Source organism: Esox lucius, chromosome 19 (assembly GCF_011004845.1).
Source record: "Esox lucius isolate fEsoLuc1 chromosome 19, fEsoLuc1.pri, whole genome shotgun sequence".
NCBI classification, from domain to species: Eukaryota; Metazoa; Chordata; class Actinopteri; order Esociformes; family Esocidae; genus Esox; species Esox lucius.
In genome coordinates, this window is record NC_047587.1 from 20,894,042 (window position 1) to 20,910,414 (window position 16,373).

Genomic DNA, 16,373 nt, shown 5'->3' on the forward strand with positions numbered 1-16,373 from the left:
ACACAGAATAAACAGCTAAACCAATCCAAACGTCATCTGGGCTATCTATTGCGTTCGATGCATTACCATATTTCAGAGACTCGTGGATAGCTATTTAGCGAACATGAAACCATAACCGTGCTTGCTACTCTTGCGCTAGCAGGAACAATAATATGTAGATACACTTCAACCAGTTTGCACAAGGCTGAAAGGCAATATAATTGCTTCTTCTATGCTTATGCATAAGGTTTAGTCAAACATCCCACAATGCATGTTTGTTTTTCTTAACATTTTGCAGAAAACACAAGGTTGTAACACCTATTTTCCAGCAATAAATGGAGGGAATGAGTATCTGCTCGGACACAGCTTAACTTGTTAGCCTATGGTCTCGACCAAAGACTTTAGAGAAACCTTCCTAAAATGTATCTGCAATAATTGAATCATATGCCCAACTCCATGTAGTGTCTCATGTATTCTAGCCATCTCTATATACGTAGACCCCTTCACATTCCCCTACACTCTTAATCCTTCATTTGTGCATTGTCCTAAAGCTGAGTAAAATGATTGTTTGTTTATGTCAAATTTCAATACTTGACACATGTCCAAAACTAAATACCTCCCATATTAAATTGTCAAATTTTTATTTCTTCTAAAATGATAGAGAGACTTGTACATTTTGAATTTCATGCTTGTGTTATTAATCTAAGTGGACTATGAATTGCATCATTCAACTTTATTAATCTCCAATCCACTCACTGGAAGCCTTGAAGTTTCTTCAGCAAAATGTGACCAAGGAGGGCACTCTGAGGAAGTGTGTTGGGTAGAGGGGTTTCTTTGGGATTCATGATCAGACTAGCCATCTCCATAGAGCACCTAATGCCCTGTAGACTAACCATATACAGCTCTGGATATTTTTTCTTCTTAAATCAGCATCTCTACATGTATGGCAGCCATTCCATTCAAGTGTCTGTTTTAAATTCCAACACAGGCACACCTCATTTTACTCAATGAGGTACTGATTAGGTGATTACCTGAACCAAATCTAAATTAACGAGGAAAAGTATAAAAACCACTGCTGACGATCACTATCCTCTTGCAATAGGACCAGCTGGATGGCAAAAACAGTACTGTGCTGTACTGTAGTACCTCAAATGTAATTAGAATTTTTAAAAAATCTATTCAGCATGACAAAACAGTTGAAAAGAAAAGCTTTGAGTGAGGAAAAGAAGGGTTCAATTCTAGTTTTACTGGCAGAGGGATACAGTGAGCGTCAGGTTGCTTCCATCCTGAACATTTTTAAAACGGCGGTTCATAAAAACAAGGTCAAGCAACAGACATTGGGGACAACAAAGCCAGAGACTGGCAGAGGGCGATAACGACTGTCCAATGACCGTTCAATGACTGTTCAATGTCACTCAACAACCGTAGGATGACATCAAGTGACCTACAAAAAGAATGGCAAACAGCAGCTGAGGTGAAGTGCACGGTTAAGACGGTTCACAACAGGCTCCTAGGGGAAGTGCTGAAGTCCTGCAATGGTACAAAAAAGCCCTTCATCAAGGAGAAACAAAGAAGAACCATGCTGAAGTTTGCAAAAGGCCATAAGGATTGGACCGTAGAGGAATGGAGTAAGGTTATCTTCTCTGACAAGTCAAATTTTCTGCTTTGCCCAACCCCTGGTCGTCTAATGGTTAGACAGAGACCTGGAAAGGCCTATAAGCCAGTGTCTCACACCCACTGTGAAATTTGGTGGAAGATCGGTGATGATCTGGGGATGCTTCAGCAAGGCTGGATTCGGGCAGATTTATCTTTGTGAAGGACGCATGAATCAAGCCAAGTACAAGGTTATCCTGGAAGAACACCTGCCTCCTTCTGCTCTGACAATGTTCCCCAAATCTGAGAATTGTTTTTGCCAGCAGGACAATGCTCCATGCCACACAGCCAGGTCAATCAAGATGTGGATGAAGGACCACCAGATCAAGACCCTGTCAGGGCCAGCACAATCTCCAGACATGAACCCCATTGAAAACCTCTGGAATTTGATCAAGAGGAAGATGGATGGTCACAAGCCATCAAACAAAGCAGAGCTACATAAAGACACCCAACAGCATTGGGACAGACTAGTGGAGAGCATGCCAAGACACATGAAATATGTGATTAAAAATCAGGGTTATCCACCAATTATTGATTTCTGAACTCTTCCTAAGTTAAAACATGAGTATTTTGTTGTTGAAAAATGAATACGATTTTGTTGTTTTGACCAGTTGTTATTTTCTACAAATAAATACTCTAAATGACAATATTTTTATTTGGAATTTGGGAGTAATGTTGTCGGTAGTTTATAGAATAAAACAAAACTGTTCATTTTACTCAAAAACATACCTATGAAAACCAGAGAAACTGATAATTTTGCAGTGGTCTCTTAATTCTTTCCAGAGCTGTATAGTGTCTAGCCCTCTAGTCATCTCTATATAGTACCCAATTTGTAGCCGTTTCTATACAGCACCCCATACCTTCTAGTCATTTCTATTCAGCACAACATGCCCTGCAGACTAAGGAAATGTTTATACTACAATAGTGGTATTTAGATTAACAAGACTTGTTGCCAGATATGTATCAGAATTTTTTTTATAGTATAAATGGATCAAACTGTCAATTGTAAAACATCACCTTCTGAGGTAACATAAAAATACCTCTCATTGGCACTTAAAAACAAATATTTTCACCAGCATCAGCACTTGTTCAATGAAGAACACTGCATTAGTTACCAGGTAAACATCATTATCAGTAAGTTTAAACACCTGTCAGGTCAAAAGTCTGGTCAAAGCACTGCGCACACATGTGTTACGCCTTTGGGAGTACCTCTGGCTCAGTGAGAGTTTCTTGTTGCTAGTGTGAATAAAAAGTACCATTTACGTATGTTATTTATGTACTTTTATTTAAATGTCACAGCAGATGTTTTAGTCTAAATAGGCTCTGGCGTTCCATGCCTACTACCCCCCCATGCCCTGTCCACAGTCCATCTCTATATAGCACTTCATGCCTTCAAGCCATCTTTATATAGTACATAAGCCAACTAGCAAAACATAAAGGGAATGTGTTGCAATTTCACAGTTGCCCATAATGTGTCTAACTACAATCCCCTCCCGTAGTCCTTGTTAACTTGGAACTCCTTCTAATTAGCTATTAGTAATTATCGTTAAATGCCTCATCATAAACTTCTAATTTTCTTTCACACATTGGATTCCTGGGGGCGTCATGTCTGTCTCTCTTTCTCTCTCATCTGTGTTTCTCCTCCGAGCAGGCTGATATCAGGCACATGTATTTACTACCTTCATTGTGTTTAAATTGTCACATCCTGGAATTGTCATGTCACTCACCTAGAGACATGAATCAGCTTGTTTAAAGACCCTGCCTGCCACACAGAAAACTGCGGATCAAAACCAGCCAGGCACAACAACGTTCATCCTTTCAATTGTGGGCCAGCTGAACTAGGCTTGCTTGGTTCCTTTTCTGGTTATTTATTGTAATAGATCCAACGGGTACCTTATTATATTAATTACAGAAGTCCATTATTTCTGTTAAGCATTACGTTACTTAAAGTAAACAGCAGGAATACAACTTTTACCTCAGCCATTATGTTTTTGCTGAAATAACGCAGACAACAGAATGTTTATTCCTGGAACTAAAGTGTACTCTTGTACAAAGATTACTGTAGATGGCTAGGTAATAACTATACAGTACCTATAATAAAAACAATGACTCCAATCACTCCACTGCTGGTTCGTTTCTTTAGAAAACAATAACAATATAAAAGATACAATTATTCTTTTAAATATGTAAGATTCATGGTATTTCACAGTGGATACATTGTTGTGCCACGACTGAAAAGTACAGAGTAGACAAATATTTCTGAGAGACAAACATTTGAACATCTGAGAGGGGAATCGAACCGGGATCAAAACACCGAAGATCAGGAATGTTCTAACAAAACCACATGGCCTGCTGGTAGTCAGTTCAGCTCTGTGTCATTCTCCAAATGTAACTTCTCCCCAGCCAATACATTTTTGCTGAAATAATGTGGGCAACAGAACATTTATTAACGGAACTAAAGTGTACTCTGGCTAGCTAATAGCTACACAGTACCTATGACAAAAACAATGATTCTAATCACTCCATGGCTGGTTCATTTCTTTAGAAAACAATAACGGGTCACTTAATACACTTATTCTCTTAAATATATGAGACTCATGGTATTACAGAGTGGATATATATTGTTGTGTGACAGCTGAAAAGTGCAGAGTGGATAAATATTTCTGAGAGGCAAAAATTGCAAAGTCTGAGATGGGAATCAAACCGGGGTCAGAATATTGAAGGTGAGGGATGTTCCCACAAGACCACAGGGCAAGCTGGTAGTTATACCACCTCCGTAAAGTCTCCATATGAAACTTTTATCCCAGCCATTACATTTTTGCTGAAATAACGTGGGCAACAAAACATTTATTAACAGAGCTAACGTGTACTCTTGTACAAAGATTACTGTAGATGATCATCCATACAATAACAGTTGAATATCTAACCACTACACTATGTGAACCAGAGGTGGGGGACTCGAGTCACATGACTTGACTCGAGTCTTACTGGAGTCACAATTTTCAGGACTTGTGACTTGCTTGATTAAAGTATGAAAATGACTTGACTTGACTTTGACTTGAGAACAAGTTGCTTGAGACTTGACTTGACTTGAAGTAGAAGACTCGACAATGACTTGAACTTATAATAAACAAACAGCAATAAAATAATTCTATATGTTGTGACATCAGCACTACTAATCAGCGTATGTGCCTTTAACGCTGCACAATTCAAACCGCGCCAAACATGGCAGACAGTAACGTTAGTAGAGCTACAAGGACTTTAAACTGGACTGTGTGAATAAAAAAAGATTTGCCAGATGCAAAATATGCAACAACGTCAAATTTCATTCGTCATTTTAAGAACCACAAGGAAAAGTAAGAAAGTAATCTCTTTATATTCAGTTTCACTAAGATCTATAACGATTAAGTTACTAATGTAATGAATTAATCTTTTGTTTGTCAGAATTTGGCCTTGGTTGCATTTTATGTTTAATTTTTTTTTCTTGTTGGAAATGTGACCATTATCATTACTGAATACGTCTGGTAAATAGATGTAAGGGAATTTGACTATAACAGTGGCATAGCCTGAATTTTAATGTTGATGGGCATCTTAAAATGAGCGGGCATGTATATTATTACACGTAGGCTATAATGTCTGTATTAAATGTGCTCATTTTCAAGTGTTTGTGGACTGCGTGTGGAAACTTAAAAGCATTGTGCTTACACCATAACAGTTAATTTGCGCGGATGTGCTTACTATCACCTAAACATTTCGATTTCGAAGAGTTTTTTTTTTTACTCATACAGACAAGAATAATTACAGCGTAATTACATATTAGGCAGTTTTTCAATCACAATAATTAGTTTATAAGGTTGTTATTATTAGCCCTTATTACATGGATTGGCTGAATTCCAGTGCAGAATGCGTGTTATTTCTTGATAACAGACCGTTGCCATGAAAAACAGCGCGTTGCTGTGGACGCAGCAGGATTCTAATATTTTGTGCCAATTATTGATTTTTTTGGTAGGTAGCCATGTAATAAGCGGGATAAGGTATAGCGAGGTGGTTGTTATAGCGAATACAACCCCTTCAGGCTGATTCAAGATCCCTCCGCTTCGTCCCCCCAAAAAATTGTACCGCGGAAGAGAAAAATATTTGATTTTGAAATCGAGGTTCGCACCGAGCGCTCGTCAGAAACAGAGGACAGTGTGTGTGTGTGTGTGTGTTCATCTCTTTAGTACTGTGACTTGACTCGACTTGACTTGTAACTTATAAGGACTCGACTTGACTTGCTTAGGGTGAACCCTTGACTTGACTTGACTTGCTTGATTTATCTGAACTGTGACTTGAGACTTGACTCGAGACTTGATGGTTAAGACTTGAGACTTGCTTGGACTTGACCATGTGTGACTTGTCCCCATCTCTGATGTGAACTACAAGGAAATTGAAAGCATTGACTGAATCTCAAATCGCATACTACATACTGTACTACAAGTATGCACTTTGTGGATGATGGTGAAGTACATACTGTTTTGTAAATAGTAAGCTAGTATGCCAGTTATGGGACAGATTGGTACATACTCGCTCATCAGAAAACTGACTAACATTACTTCCACCACAAATGTCATCTATGAACTGTATGGCTTTTATTAGCCAGTAATAGGCCTACTAGTATTAACTTACTACTTGGAATGGTCATAAGTATTAAGCAATTTCTAACGAGACTGAAGATGAACTATTCACAGTCAAAGCTATTTCATTTCATAGCACAACAACGTTAGTTTTTTTGAAATGTATACAATAACTATCAATATCAAATATCAGATCCTAATGCAATACTTTGTTTTGTGAGTGGCAAGGATGAAACAACAGTTGCCCACATGGCAGTCTGCATCTCTAAACACTACTCTATTTAACAAGGGGTGGCTGGGTAGTCAGTCCGTCAGTCACTCAGTAAGAGACATTCGCTCTTCTTGGCTGGCTCTGCTTATGTGGTCCAGCAAAAAAATCCAAACACAGTCTTATATTGAATTCACAACCTAAACCTTGACCTAAACTAAATAGGTAAAAAAAAGGAAGATATATAAAAGAGTGTGATACCACTGGATGCAAACGAGACCAACCAAGCACTGTGATATCTACAGTATATCTCTGCAGTAATGGTCAGTTGATGAATGATCTCTGATAAAAAAGCTCTGATCTTGCAATCTCGCTTCAATGCAGCCTCTGTTATCTAATGTTCAACCAACCACACTGGACTGAAAATAAACCTGAACTTTCTCCCTAATTTAAATGTGTTAGAGGAGTGTTTAAATGAGGGTAATTACAGTAGAAATGGCCTCTCTCTGTGTCTTCTTGTGTGATTTATCATCTTGAGGCCAAGGGAATTAGCATAATGAGCGCAAAAACACAAATGGCTTCATGATTCTGATCAGGGCTGAGCAGAGAGAAAAAAGAGAGAGACAAAGACAGAGATGAAGGGATGTTATGTGACTATAAAACATTTAGAACACAGTGGTGGAATAGAACAATTAGGATTTGTGAGGTGGAGGGGCCCTACCTAAGAGAGGGGGACGATTTTCATTAAGTATGTTTCAATAATTTTATAACATTCTATATCATGTCACCATCTGACTTCGGATCTTAGCAGAATCATTTTTAATTACACACAAATTACTAAAATTGCATGTTACTTTGGCTGGATTTACACACACCCCAATCCCCATCTTTTGCAGTTATTGGTGAAATAGCTGATATGATTGTTCAAAAGATCAATACAGCATCCTCACTCAAAACATTCCTATTCAACATATTTGGAAAGAAAAAATAAAAGGTGCAGTTGTCTTTAAAAAAAAAATTCCGGAGCTGTATTTCCTATTGTCTTTTCAGTGAAAATATAAGGTAGAATGGATGGAGCAAAACACATAAGATCCCAAGAATAAGGCTAAAGCAACATCGGAGTTACTCAAGTACAAAAATATGAATATCCTACAATAGTCCAGTCAAAGTCCTGTGCTTCATTCTATTGAGAATATGTGGCACTATTTGAAAATTGAGGTCCAGAAGCGGCATCCAACCAACCTGAACAACCTAGAGCAAATCTGCCAAGAGGAATGGGACAAATTATATACCAAAATCTGTTGTTACAGCAAAATGTGGCTTTACCAAACCTTAGTGTAGATGTTGAACATATATGCAAGCAACATATTTCATAGTTTTTTAATTTTTCTTACAGATATTTCACAATATGGTTCATTAGCATACATTATTTTGAATGTCAGCATTTTAAAATAAAATGTCAAAGAGGGTGAAATTCCAATGTAATGTTAGAAAATCCTTCAGCGATCTGAATACTTCTTCATGGCACTGTATCTATTTAATTTAATTATAATTTAATTATAATATTCATATAACTAGTTAGCAATATGCCTATTATATCCCAATATGGCTATGCCTATAATAGCCATATCTAAGGGTAATTAACCAAGGATTTCGTTTCATACCTGTACAAATAGGTATACTAGTCTTGCTTTATGGGTTTAAAATGATGTCAGAAGTGACAGAATAGAGCCATTTCTGAACAATAGTTGAGAACACCTGTATTATGTGAAACCAACTGATCTCAAATTCCTCATCAATTAGAATATTCAGAAACAAACACTGAGCAAAATCACCTGCTATATGTAACACTTAACTATTAAAAACCTATCCCTCTCTGTTATAGATACAGTATGTGTTAAGACGTACCTGACTGAGATTGCTGCAGTAAATACATTGGCTGCTTTCTGATGTGTCTTTCTCTTTATCTCTTCACTCCGTCTGTCTGTCTCTCTTGCTCTCTCTCTCTCACTCACACCACAAACTGGGTCCCACAGCCCGCATGATAAACTGTCTTTGAACTTTAATGTCTGTTCTATTCAGTCTAATTCTATGGTGCCAAAATAATGTAATATTTTGTAATGCCCGTTGACGGTTTTACGCACAGTTCAGATGCCAAATTCATGGTAAGTCATATTCAATAGAATTTGAGGGCGTTGCTTGAACAGTGAATTACTTTGCTTGACATACCTGGTTTCATCCAACTGCTCTCAACTGCAGAATTCCTCTTCGGTTTGGTGTAAAATTTGAGGCAAAGCAGCAAAATCACTGTATATTAAAGGGTCATGATATCACATCTGAGAACCACTGTACATGAAATATAGTATGCCATTGAGGTAAATAGGTTTGGATGTACTAGTAAGAAACAGATATACAGTAGTAGCTTACTTTTCAATTGTTATCATCTAACTTACATTAACTTGGGTGGATGGAAGGAATGGAATTAGTAGGTAGCTATCTAGCCTGATAGCTGAATGTGTTCCAGTAGAATATTACTATTTAACCACAAGCTGTCCCTAATCACTGGTAACCCCGCTGGTCATAAGGACAAGTTTGTCACATTAAACGATAGCTTTGCCTGTGAAAACGAATGGTCTCCTCAGGGAAAGACATCTTGTATTTGAGCATAACATTCTTTAATTGTTAGTGCTGCTCAGCATTTTTTATTGGTATTACTGTTGACTTGAACGACCGTTCTATCATTTAGGGTTTGGCCAGATTTGAGGTATTGCCTCCCTTGCACTGTACAGCTTTGTAAAACATTTTACACAAAGCTTTAGTGGGCTGTCCCTCGTTGTCAGCTCTCTACGTTGGGCCAAGGAACACCAAAGCTCGCTCCTTGCACCAGTTTTGTCTACACATTGCAGGCAAATACCAAGGAATTTTATTGTACTTGGATAGTGAAATCATGCTGTTGGCCATTGCATCTGTTATTCTACTTTTGTATAGTGGCTTACGCTGAGTCATTTGACTCACCATGTGCAAACAGCAAGTCCTGTCTTTCTCCAATGATTACAAAGTGGACACAGTATTTATGCCCCAGCACATCCCCTCCAATATCTGTCTGTCTTCCAATCACATACGTGTATTCTATATCCTAACCTTACATGGCCTAATAGAACTAAAATACATGCATATCATCAGGTACAGACAAGTTTCCTCACAATGGTATGTGCCAACCTACGGTCCATGGGTCTATTCATAGGGTCTATGAAAGTCAGATGGAATGCTTAACAACCAGTATAGACTTCAAACTTTAAATTGATTTATTTTCATTATTTTCAAAATGTAAGCAGTATGGGCAGAGAAAACATTAGGAAAACATCTCTAACCAGCACTGTCTTCTTGTCTAGTAATTAAAGGTTACAGAGCCAAACCAGAGCGCTATATTGTATGAAGATAGAGGATGTGGGGGTGTTGTAGTGTAAAAGCTGTTTTAATTAAAAATAACTATTTCATAATGTCAGATCCAGACAAAAATCTACATGTCTTTTCAGTGATAGCAGGACAGCAGTTATCCAGGATGCCATTGAGGCTGATTATTATTAGTATTAACTGGGAACAGATAAAAACAGATTTTATATATAGAGGGCAATATATGCACTATTTGAAGTTTACAGGTTAATGTTGCATTATGCCAGGGTGTCTAACAGAATTCCTTAAGAACTGTGTCTGCTGTTTTTGTGATCTTTTAATATATATTTTATACATTTCAGGCTATGCAAGTTTTGACACACATGCAGCCTTTCGATGAAAGATACCATCCTCATCCATGCCCTGGGAGTGAAACCTGGTGTTCTAATTGTCATGTTTTAAATGAGGAAGCTACATGGGACCTGCTATAAAATTATTGTGGCCAATATTTGGTAATAATCTAAACACAACAACAACACATATACAACTTTATCCAGACAGAATATCTCATCTATTCACAGTTTGACAACTATGCCAAGGAAGGAAGAACTCAATGGGCAACTATGATTGTCAGTTACAATACTGATGGTTAGTACTATAAAACTCCATCATTCAACTATTAATGTACATACTAATGAGTGAAAACATTATTACCACCTGCCTAATATACTGTTGGTCCTCTGTGTGCCGCCAAAACAGTGCCAACCCACCATGGCATGGCTCTACAAGACCCCTGAAGGTGTCCTGTGGTATCTGGCACAAAGACATTAGCAGCAGATCCTTCAAGTCCTGTAAGTTGTGAGGTGGAGCCGCCGGGGATTGGACTTGTTGGTCCAACACATCCCACAGAAGCTCGATCGGATTGAAAACTGGGGAATTTGGAAGCCAGGGCAACACCTTGAACTCTTCATCATGTTCCTATAACCATTCCCGAACAATGTTTGCTGTGTGACAGGGCGCATTATGCTGCAGAAAGAGACCACTGCCATCAGGGAATACCATTGCCATGAAGGGGTGTACCTGGTCGGCAATTATGCTTATGTAGATGGCACATGTCAAATTGACGTCCACATGAATGCCCGGACCTACAGTTTCCCAGCAGAAGATTGACCAGACCATCACACTCCTACTACTGGCTTGTCATCTTCCCATAGTGCATCCTGGTGACATCACTTCCCCAGGGAAACGGTGCACACGTACACGGCCGTCTGCGTGAAGCAGGAATCATCGGACCAGACAACCTTCTTCCACTGCTCCAATGTCCAGTTCCAGCGCTCGCATGCCCATTGTAGGGGCTTTCAACAATGGACAGGGCTCCTCATGGGCACTCTGACCGGTCTGCAGCTACGTAACCCCATACGCAGCAGGGTGTGATGCACTCTGTGTTGTGACACGGTCCTTCTGTAACCATCATCAACATTTTCTGTGACTTGGGCCACAGTGGGCCGGATGCCGGTGTTTGGTTTGTCCCTCCTCGGACCACTGTCGGTAGATACTCACCACTGCTGACTGGGAGCACCCCACAAGCCGTGCCGTTTCAAAGATGCTCTGACCCAAATGTCTGGCCATAACAATTTGGCCCTTTTCAAAGTTGCTTAAGTCCTGCCTATTTTTCCTGCATCAAACACACTGACTATGGGAACTGATTGTTAGCTTACCATCTAATCTACCCAGACCTTGACATGTGCCCTTGTTAGGAGATTATCAACTTTATTTTCTTCACCTGTGAGTGGTCATAATGTTTTGGCTCATCAGTGTCTTATGGAAGTTAAAACATTTCCCAGGAGTTTCCCAGGAGCTGTTCTGCCCCGGGTACACCTTAACTCTGTCACCCAATATCAGCTTCTTCCAGTAAGTAGTCGTCGCCGACCTGCCCCTCGTCACAGCCAGGGACCACAGAGCCCCTTCCATGTCTCTTGTCAGTTTATTTTCTATATTGACACCAAAAAAACTAAAACAACGATCCTCCACCAGTGGGACTAGTTGGGTGTTCCGACCATAAATACAAAGCGTGTGAGTGGAAATAATGAACAAAAACCAGAAGCAATGTTCTTTTCATTTTTATGTAGTACAACAGTCAACACATCAGTGCATTAATGAGGCCGAACAAAAACTAAATCATGATTAAAGCTTCTTTTGAATACGGTAAATATAACTAAAACTTCTGGATAGGTAAACAATGGCACTGACTTGTTTATATCACTACTTGCACAAACAGGTGCATAAGTTGGGGATGACCAAACCACCTAGACAGCATAGCCTGAGTTCTTGACTCAATAATAAAGCCTTGACATATTTATTTTTGACCATGTGCAGCGATATCTCAAATGCTCAGTTGTACTCCTTCCCATGTACCACAGCGTTGCCTATTTGTGTGAGCAGATACAAAAGAGGGTAATTAACGCCTTGTGCAATGAGTTACGCTCTGCCCCTGCTCACCGATGAGACTGGAGTTCACATGCAGGGTCCTGAGGCCATCAGGTCACCCATCCTCTCACAATATATTTTACATTTTCTATTAAGAATTGACCAATAGGCCTCCAGTTCCCGACCCGATCTTACACTATAAGAATGGTTGTTTGTTCATTTCTATTGAAACAATTATCAATTTATAAGAACCAGCTTTACAATTTATAAAAAAAACAAATATAATCCTCTTTCTAGCTAACATTTGAATTGATATTTTACCACAGGGTATACTTTTCATGACATGCCAAGGCTGCTGCTGTAGTTACAGTAGAAAATGTCAGCAGATCGATTATGGGAACCCATCTGACACTCAGCTCTGTACCCATCATGTTAAATATGAATGTTTTCACCATAATGACATGGGAAGCAATGGAAAGAGTTAACCTTTTTAATTAATTAATTAAAGTGACATTTCAGTGTTACAGCTAAAGTTGTTAATTACATGCCATTTATCCTATTCCACTTGTCTGTTCCAGGCTGCTTGCTGTAACAGTTGAGATGTAGGCCACTAAAATGACATTATCAGAATATTCTTCATTTGCCAAAAAAAAAGACCAAATGGTCATTAAGGCCCTGCTTTTTTGCTGCAACTCCTTTTAGGCAAGGCACAGTGAAAATTGAAAAAAGTGTCAACTGATGCCGCTCACTCTACCAAGAAGTCTAAACTGGAATCCTTATGCGCCAAGCAGCCACCCAAGCCAGCACAAGGAGTCACTGGAGCATAGCGAGACCCATAATCGATTACTAACCCCCAGCGCTGATGGTACTGGCAAATAGCACCACCCTCCGAGGGATCCCTGGGCTAATCTTTTATATTTACATTTGCGATTATTTAAACAATGGTTAGCGCCATTCATTTTTAACTTGTGCTTGTCATGCTGCAGCTGAAGTTTGATTACGGACTGCTAGTTACATGGAATACCAAATTATTAGTAAGAATATGGAAAATGTCTTAGTATCATATAATTCGCTTTGTACCTGGCTGATATCAATACAACCTGTCTGTAAGTGACCAGAAATATGCATTTTAAATATTGGCAGTGAGAAAGATAGAATGCAAGTGCGTATGCTTGTGTTTAAAGATTGCTGATGGAAAGGCTAACCTTAACAATGGAAGCAGGAAAGCATTGAATAACAGTGAACTTCTAGGTAAGTTCACCCCCCCCTCCTCCCCCCCAAGGACACTTTAAGCACTTTCAAGGACTGATTGAAAAGACTTCCATACATGCCATTTCTTTCAACACAAAACTCTCTTATTTCTGTGGTTCTTACTTCCTTATTCACTGAACATCATTGCAGTTCAGCACATGCTGTTAGAGCTAGTAATCCAAGACAGTCCACAGACTATCGATGTTTATATCCAATTACCTTTTCTTTTTTCCTGTGTTCATCGAGTCTAGTCATTCCTGAGGTTCACTTCTACCGTGCTTGTTGCTAACTTCTCCTGCCTTTGATAGGTGACATGTTCTTGCCTCAATCCAAAGCTTTGTGATCTTTACATTGTTTACACCATTGACATAATATTTAATGTGACTGACAATAATTCTTTGCAACAACAAAGATTTTCAATTTTCATCTCCTTAATGATCAAAATACTATGCTCCACAGTAGCTTGATCATAAGAAAAGAGCAACAGGCAATAGCAGACTCCACATATCTGCATACACAGCATTACTAGCCATGTGATCATGTACAGTAAAGGCCCTGACCCAATCACTGGGAAAACATTTTCTGATGGTGTTACAACAAGGAAAATTACTATTGGGTGTCAGAACATACGTTTTACTTCAATTTGTTGGGAATCAACTAAAACCTTTAGAGTCTTTTCAATGCCGTGACATTTATCTTTGTCATTGAACATTTGTTTTTAGTCAAGCACTGTTATGCTACAGACAAGAGAGTAATTAATGTGAGCTTCCTCAAGTAATGTTTTCACAGTTCTGCCCAAAATGTTATTACAGTGCTTTTTAAAGTGAAGCACCCTAAGCATACTCACTATATCTTGGGAGAGCAATCCTTTCAAAATACATTTTTACAATCCCCACAAGCCATGTAGTGAGAATCCCCATATCCACTTTGTATACATTGTACTGACTGATTTGGAAGAGTTCTCATGCAGTTGACGTGTCTTTGAAAACATAGTGTTAGATGATTTTTAGTATAGGTCCTCTGTTTATGCAATGCATGTGTTCACAAATGAAAGGCACCATAGGATGATGGTCTGATAAGCATACAAAAAGGGGCTAGCTCCTTTAATAATGGAAGGAAAAGGTCAGCAATGCGGGAAAAATGTGGTCTTGGCACATTGCTTTAACGGTTTCAAAAACGTAATCTTAGGCAGAATATACGGTGCTCTTTCAGTGACAAGAACATTTTAAAACCACCTGTGTAGGTACAGTTTAAGCAGAAAAGCGCCACCAGATGAATACTTCTGTAGTCCTCTATCAGCGCTGGATTGTCGTTGATCAGCCAATACAGTGCAATCGGAAAGTATTCAGACACGTTCACTTTTTCTACATTTTGTTACATTGCGGCCTCTGCATTTCCTGCCACCACTATGCAAAGATGGTTGATCTTCTGTTGGCTCAAAACTTCCATTCAAGATGGATGGAGGCCACTGCATTCTTGGGGATCTTCAATGTTGCAGACATTTTTTGGTATCATTCCCCAGATCCGTGCCTCGACACAGTGGCCCTGTCTAAATTCGTATTCTACCCTTGGTGTGGAAGAGGAGTTTGCAATGATTCACTTGATGAAAAAAAAAAGTGAATGTCAAAAAGATATTGTCACCTTAGTTTGATAGTTATAACATCAATGTCATTCATGCATGAAAGAAAAACAAATGTTGTACCATGAAACGTAGCACACTACCTGGCTAGTTTACCTTAACTATCTATTTTAGGCGCAATCCATTAGGTGCTGTAGTTGACGGTATCTTTTGTACTTAATGCACTTATTATGAACACATTTCAGCACATTCTAAAATGTATTGCAATTAACTACAAAACAATGCATTTACAAACATAACATCACAATTAATTATTTACTTGACAGCAACAAATGAATCCTTGATTGATAGAGCCATCCGATGTCCTTCAGTGATGTTCTTATCATATCATTGAATGTACATGGTGTCAAACTTTTTCCACTTTCTAATAGACTATAACTCAGAGGGCATCACGCCCTGCCCTGTCATAGTCCTCGCTTCTACAGGTTATTATAAACATAATCCTGGGAGACTGGATACTGCTAGCTAGGCAGGTAACTGTAGAATAAGAGTTATGATTTGAAGGCTTGTTGTTATAATTTGAAGGATTCATTTTTTACAGTGATCTTAGATGGGCCGTGGAACACTGGACCAGCTCTATACCCTCTACGGGGTGTTGGAGGGTTCATGGGAGTTTGCCCAACCAATCCACATGTGTTTTGTGGATTTGGAGAAGGCATTCGACTGTGTCCCTCGCGGCATCTTGTGGAGGGTGCTTGGGGAATATGGGGTCCTGGGTCCTTTGCTAAGGGCTGTCAGGTCCCTGTACAACCGAAGCAGGAGCTTGGTCCGCATTGCCGGCAGTAAGTCAGACTTGTTCCCAGTGCATGTTGGACTCCGGCAGGGCTGCCCTTTGTCACCGGTTCTGTTCGTAATTTTTATGGACAGAATTTCTAGGCGCAGCCAGGGGCCGGAGGGTGTCAGGGCCGGAGGGTGCCACACAATTTCGTCTCTGCTTTTTGCAGATGATGTTGTCGTGTTGGCCCCTTCTAACCAGGACCTTCAGCATGCGCTGGGACGGTTTGCAGCCGAGTGTGAAGCGGTGGGGATGAAAATCAGTACCTCCAAATCCGAGGCCATGGTCCTCAGTCGGAAAAGGGTGGCTTGCCCACTTCAGGTTGGTGGAGAGTGCCTGCCTCAAGTGGAGGAGTTTAAGTATCTAGGGGTCACGAGTGAGGGAAGGATGGAACGGGAGATTGACAGACGGATCGGTGCAGCTTCTGCAGTAATG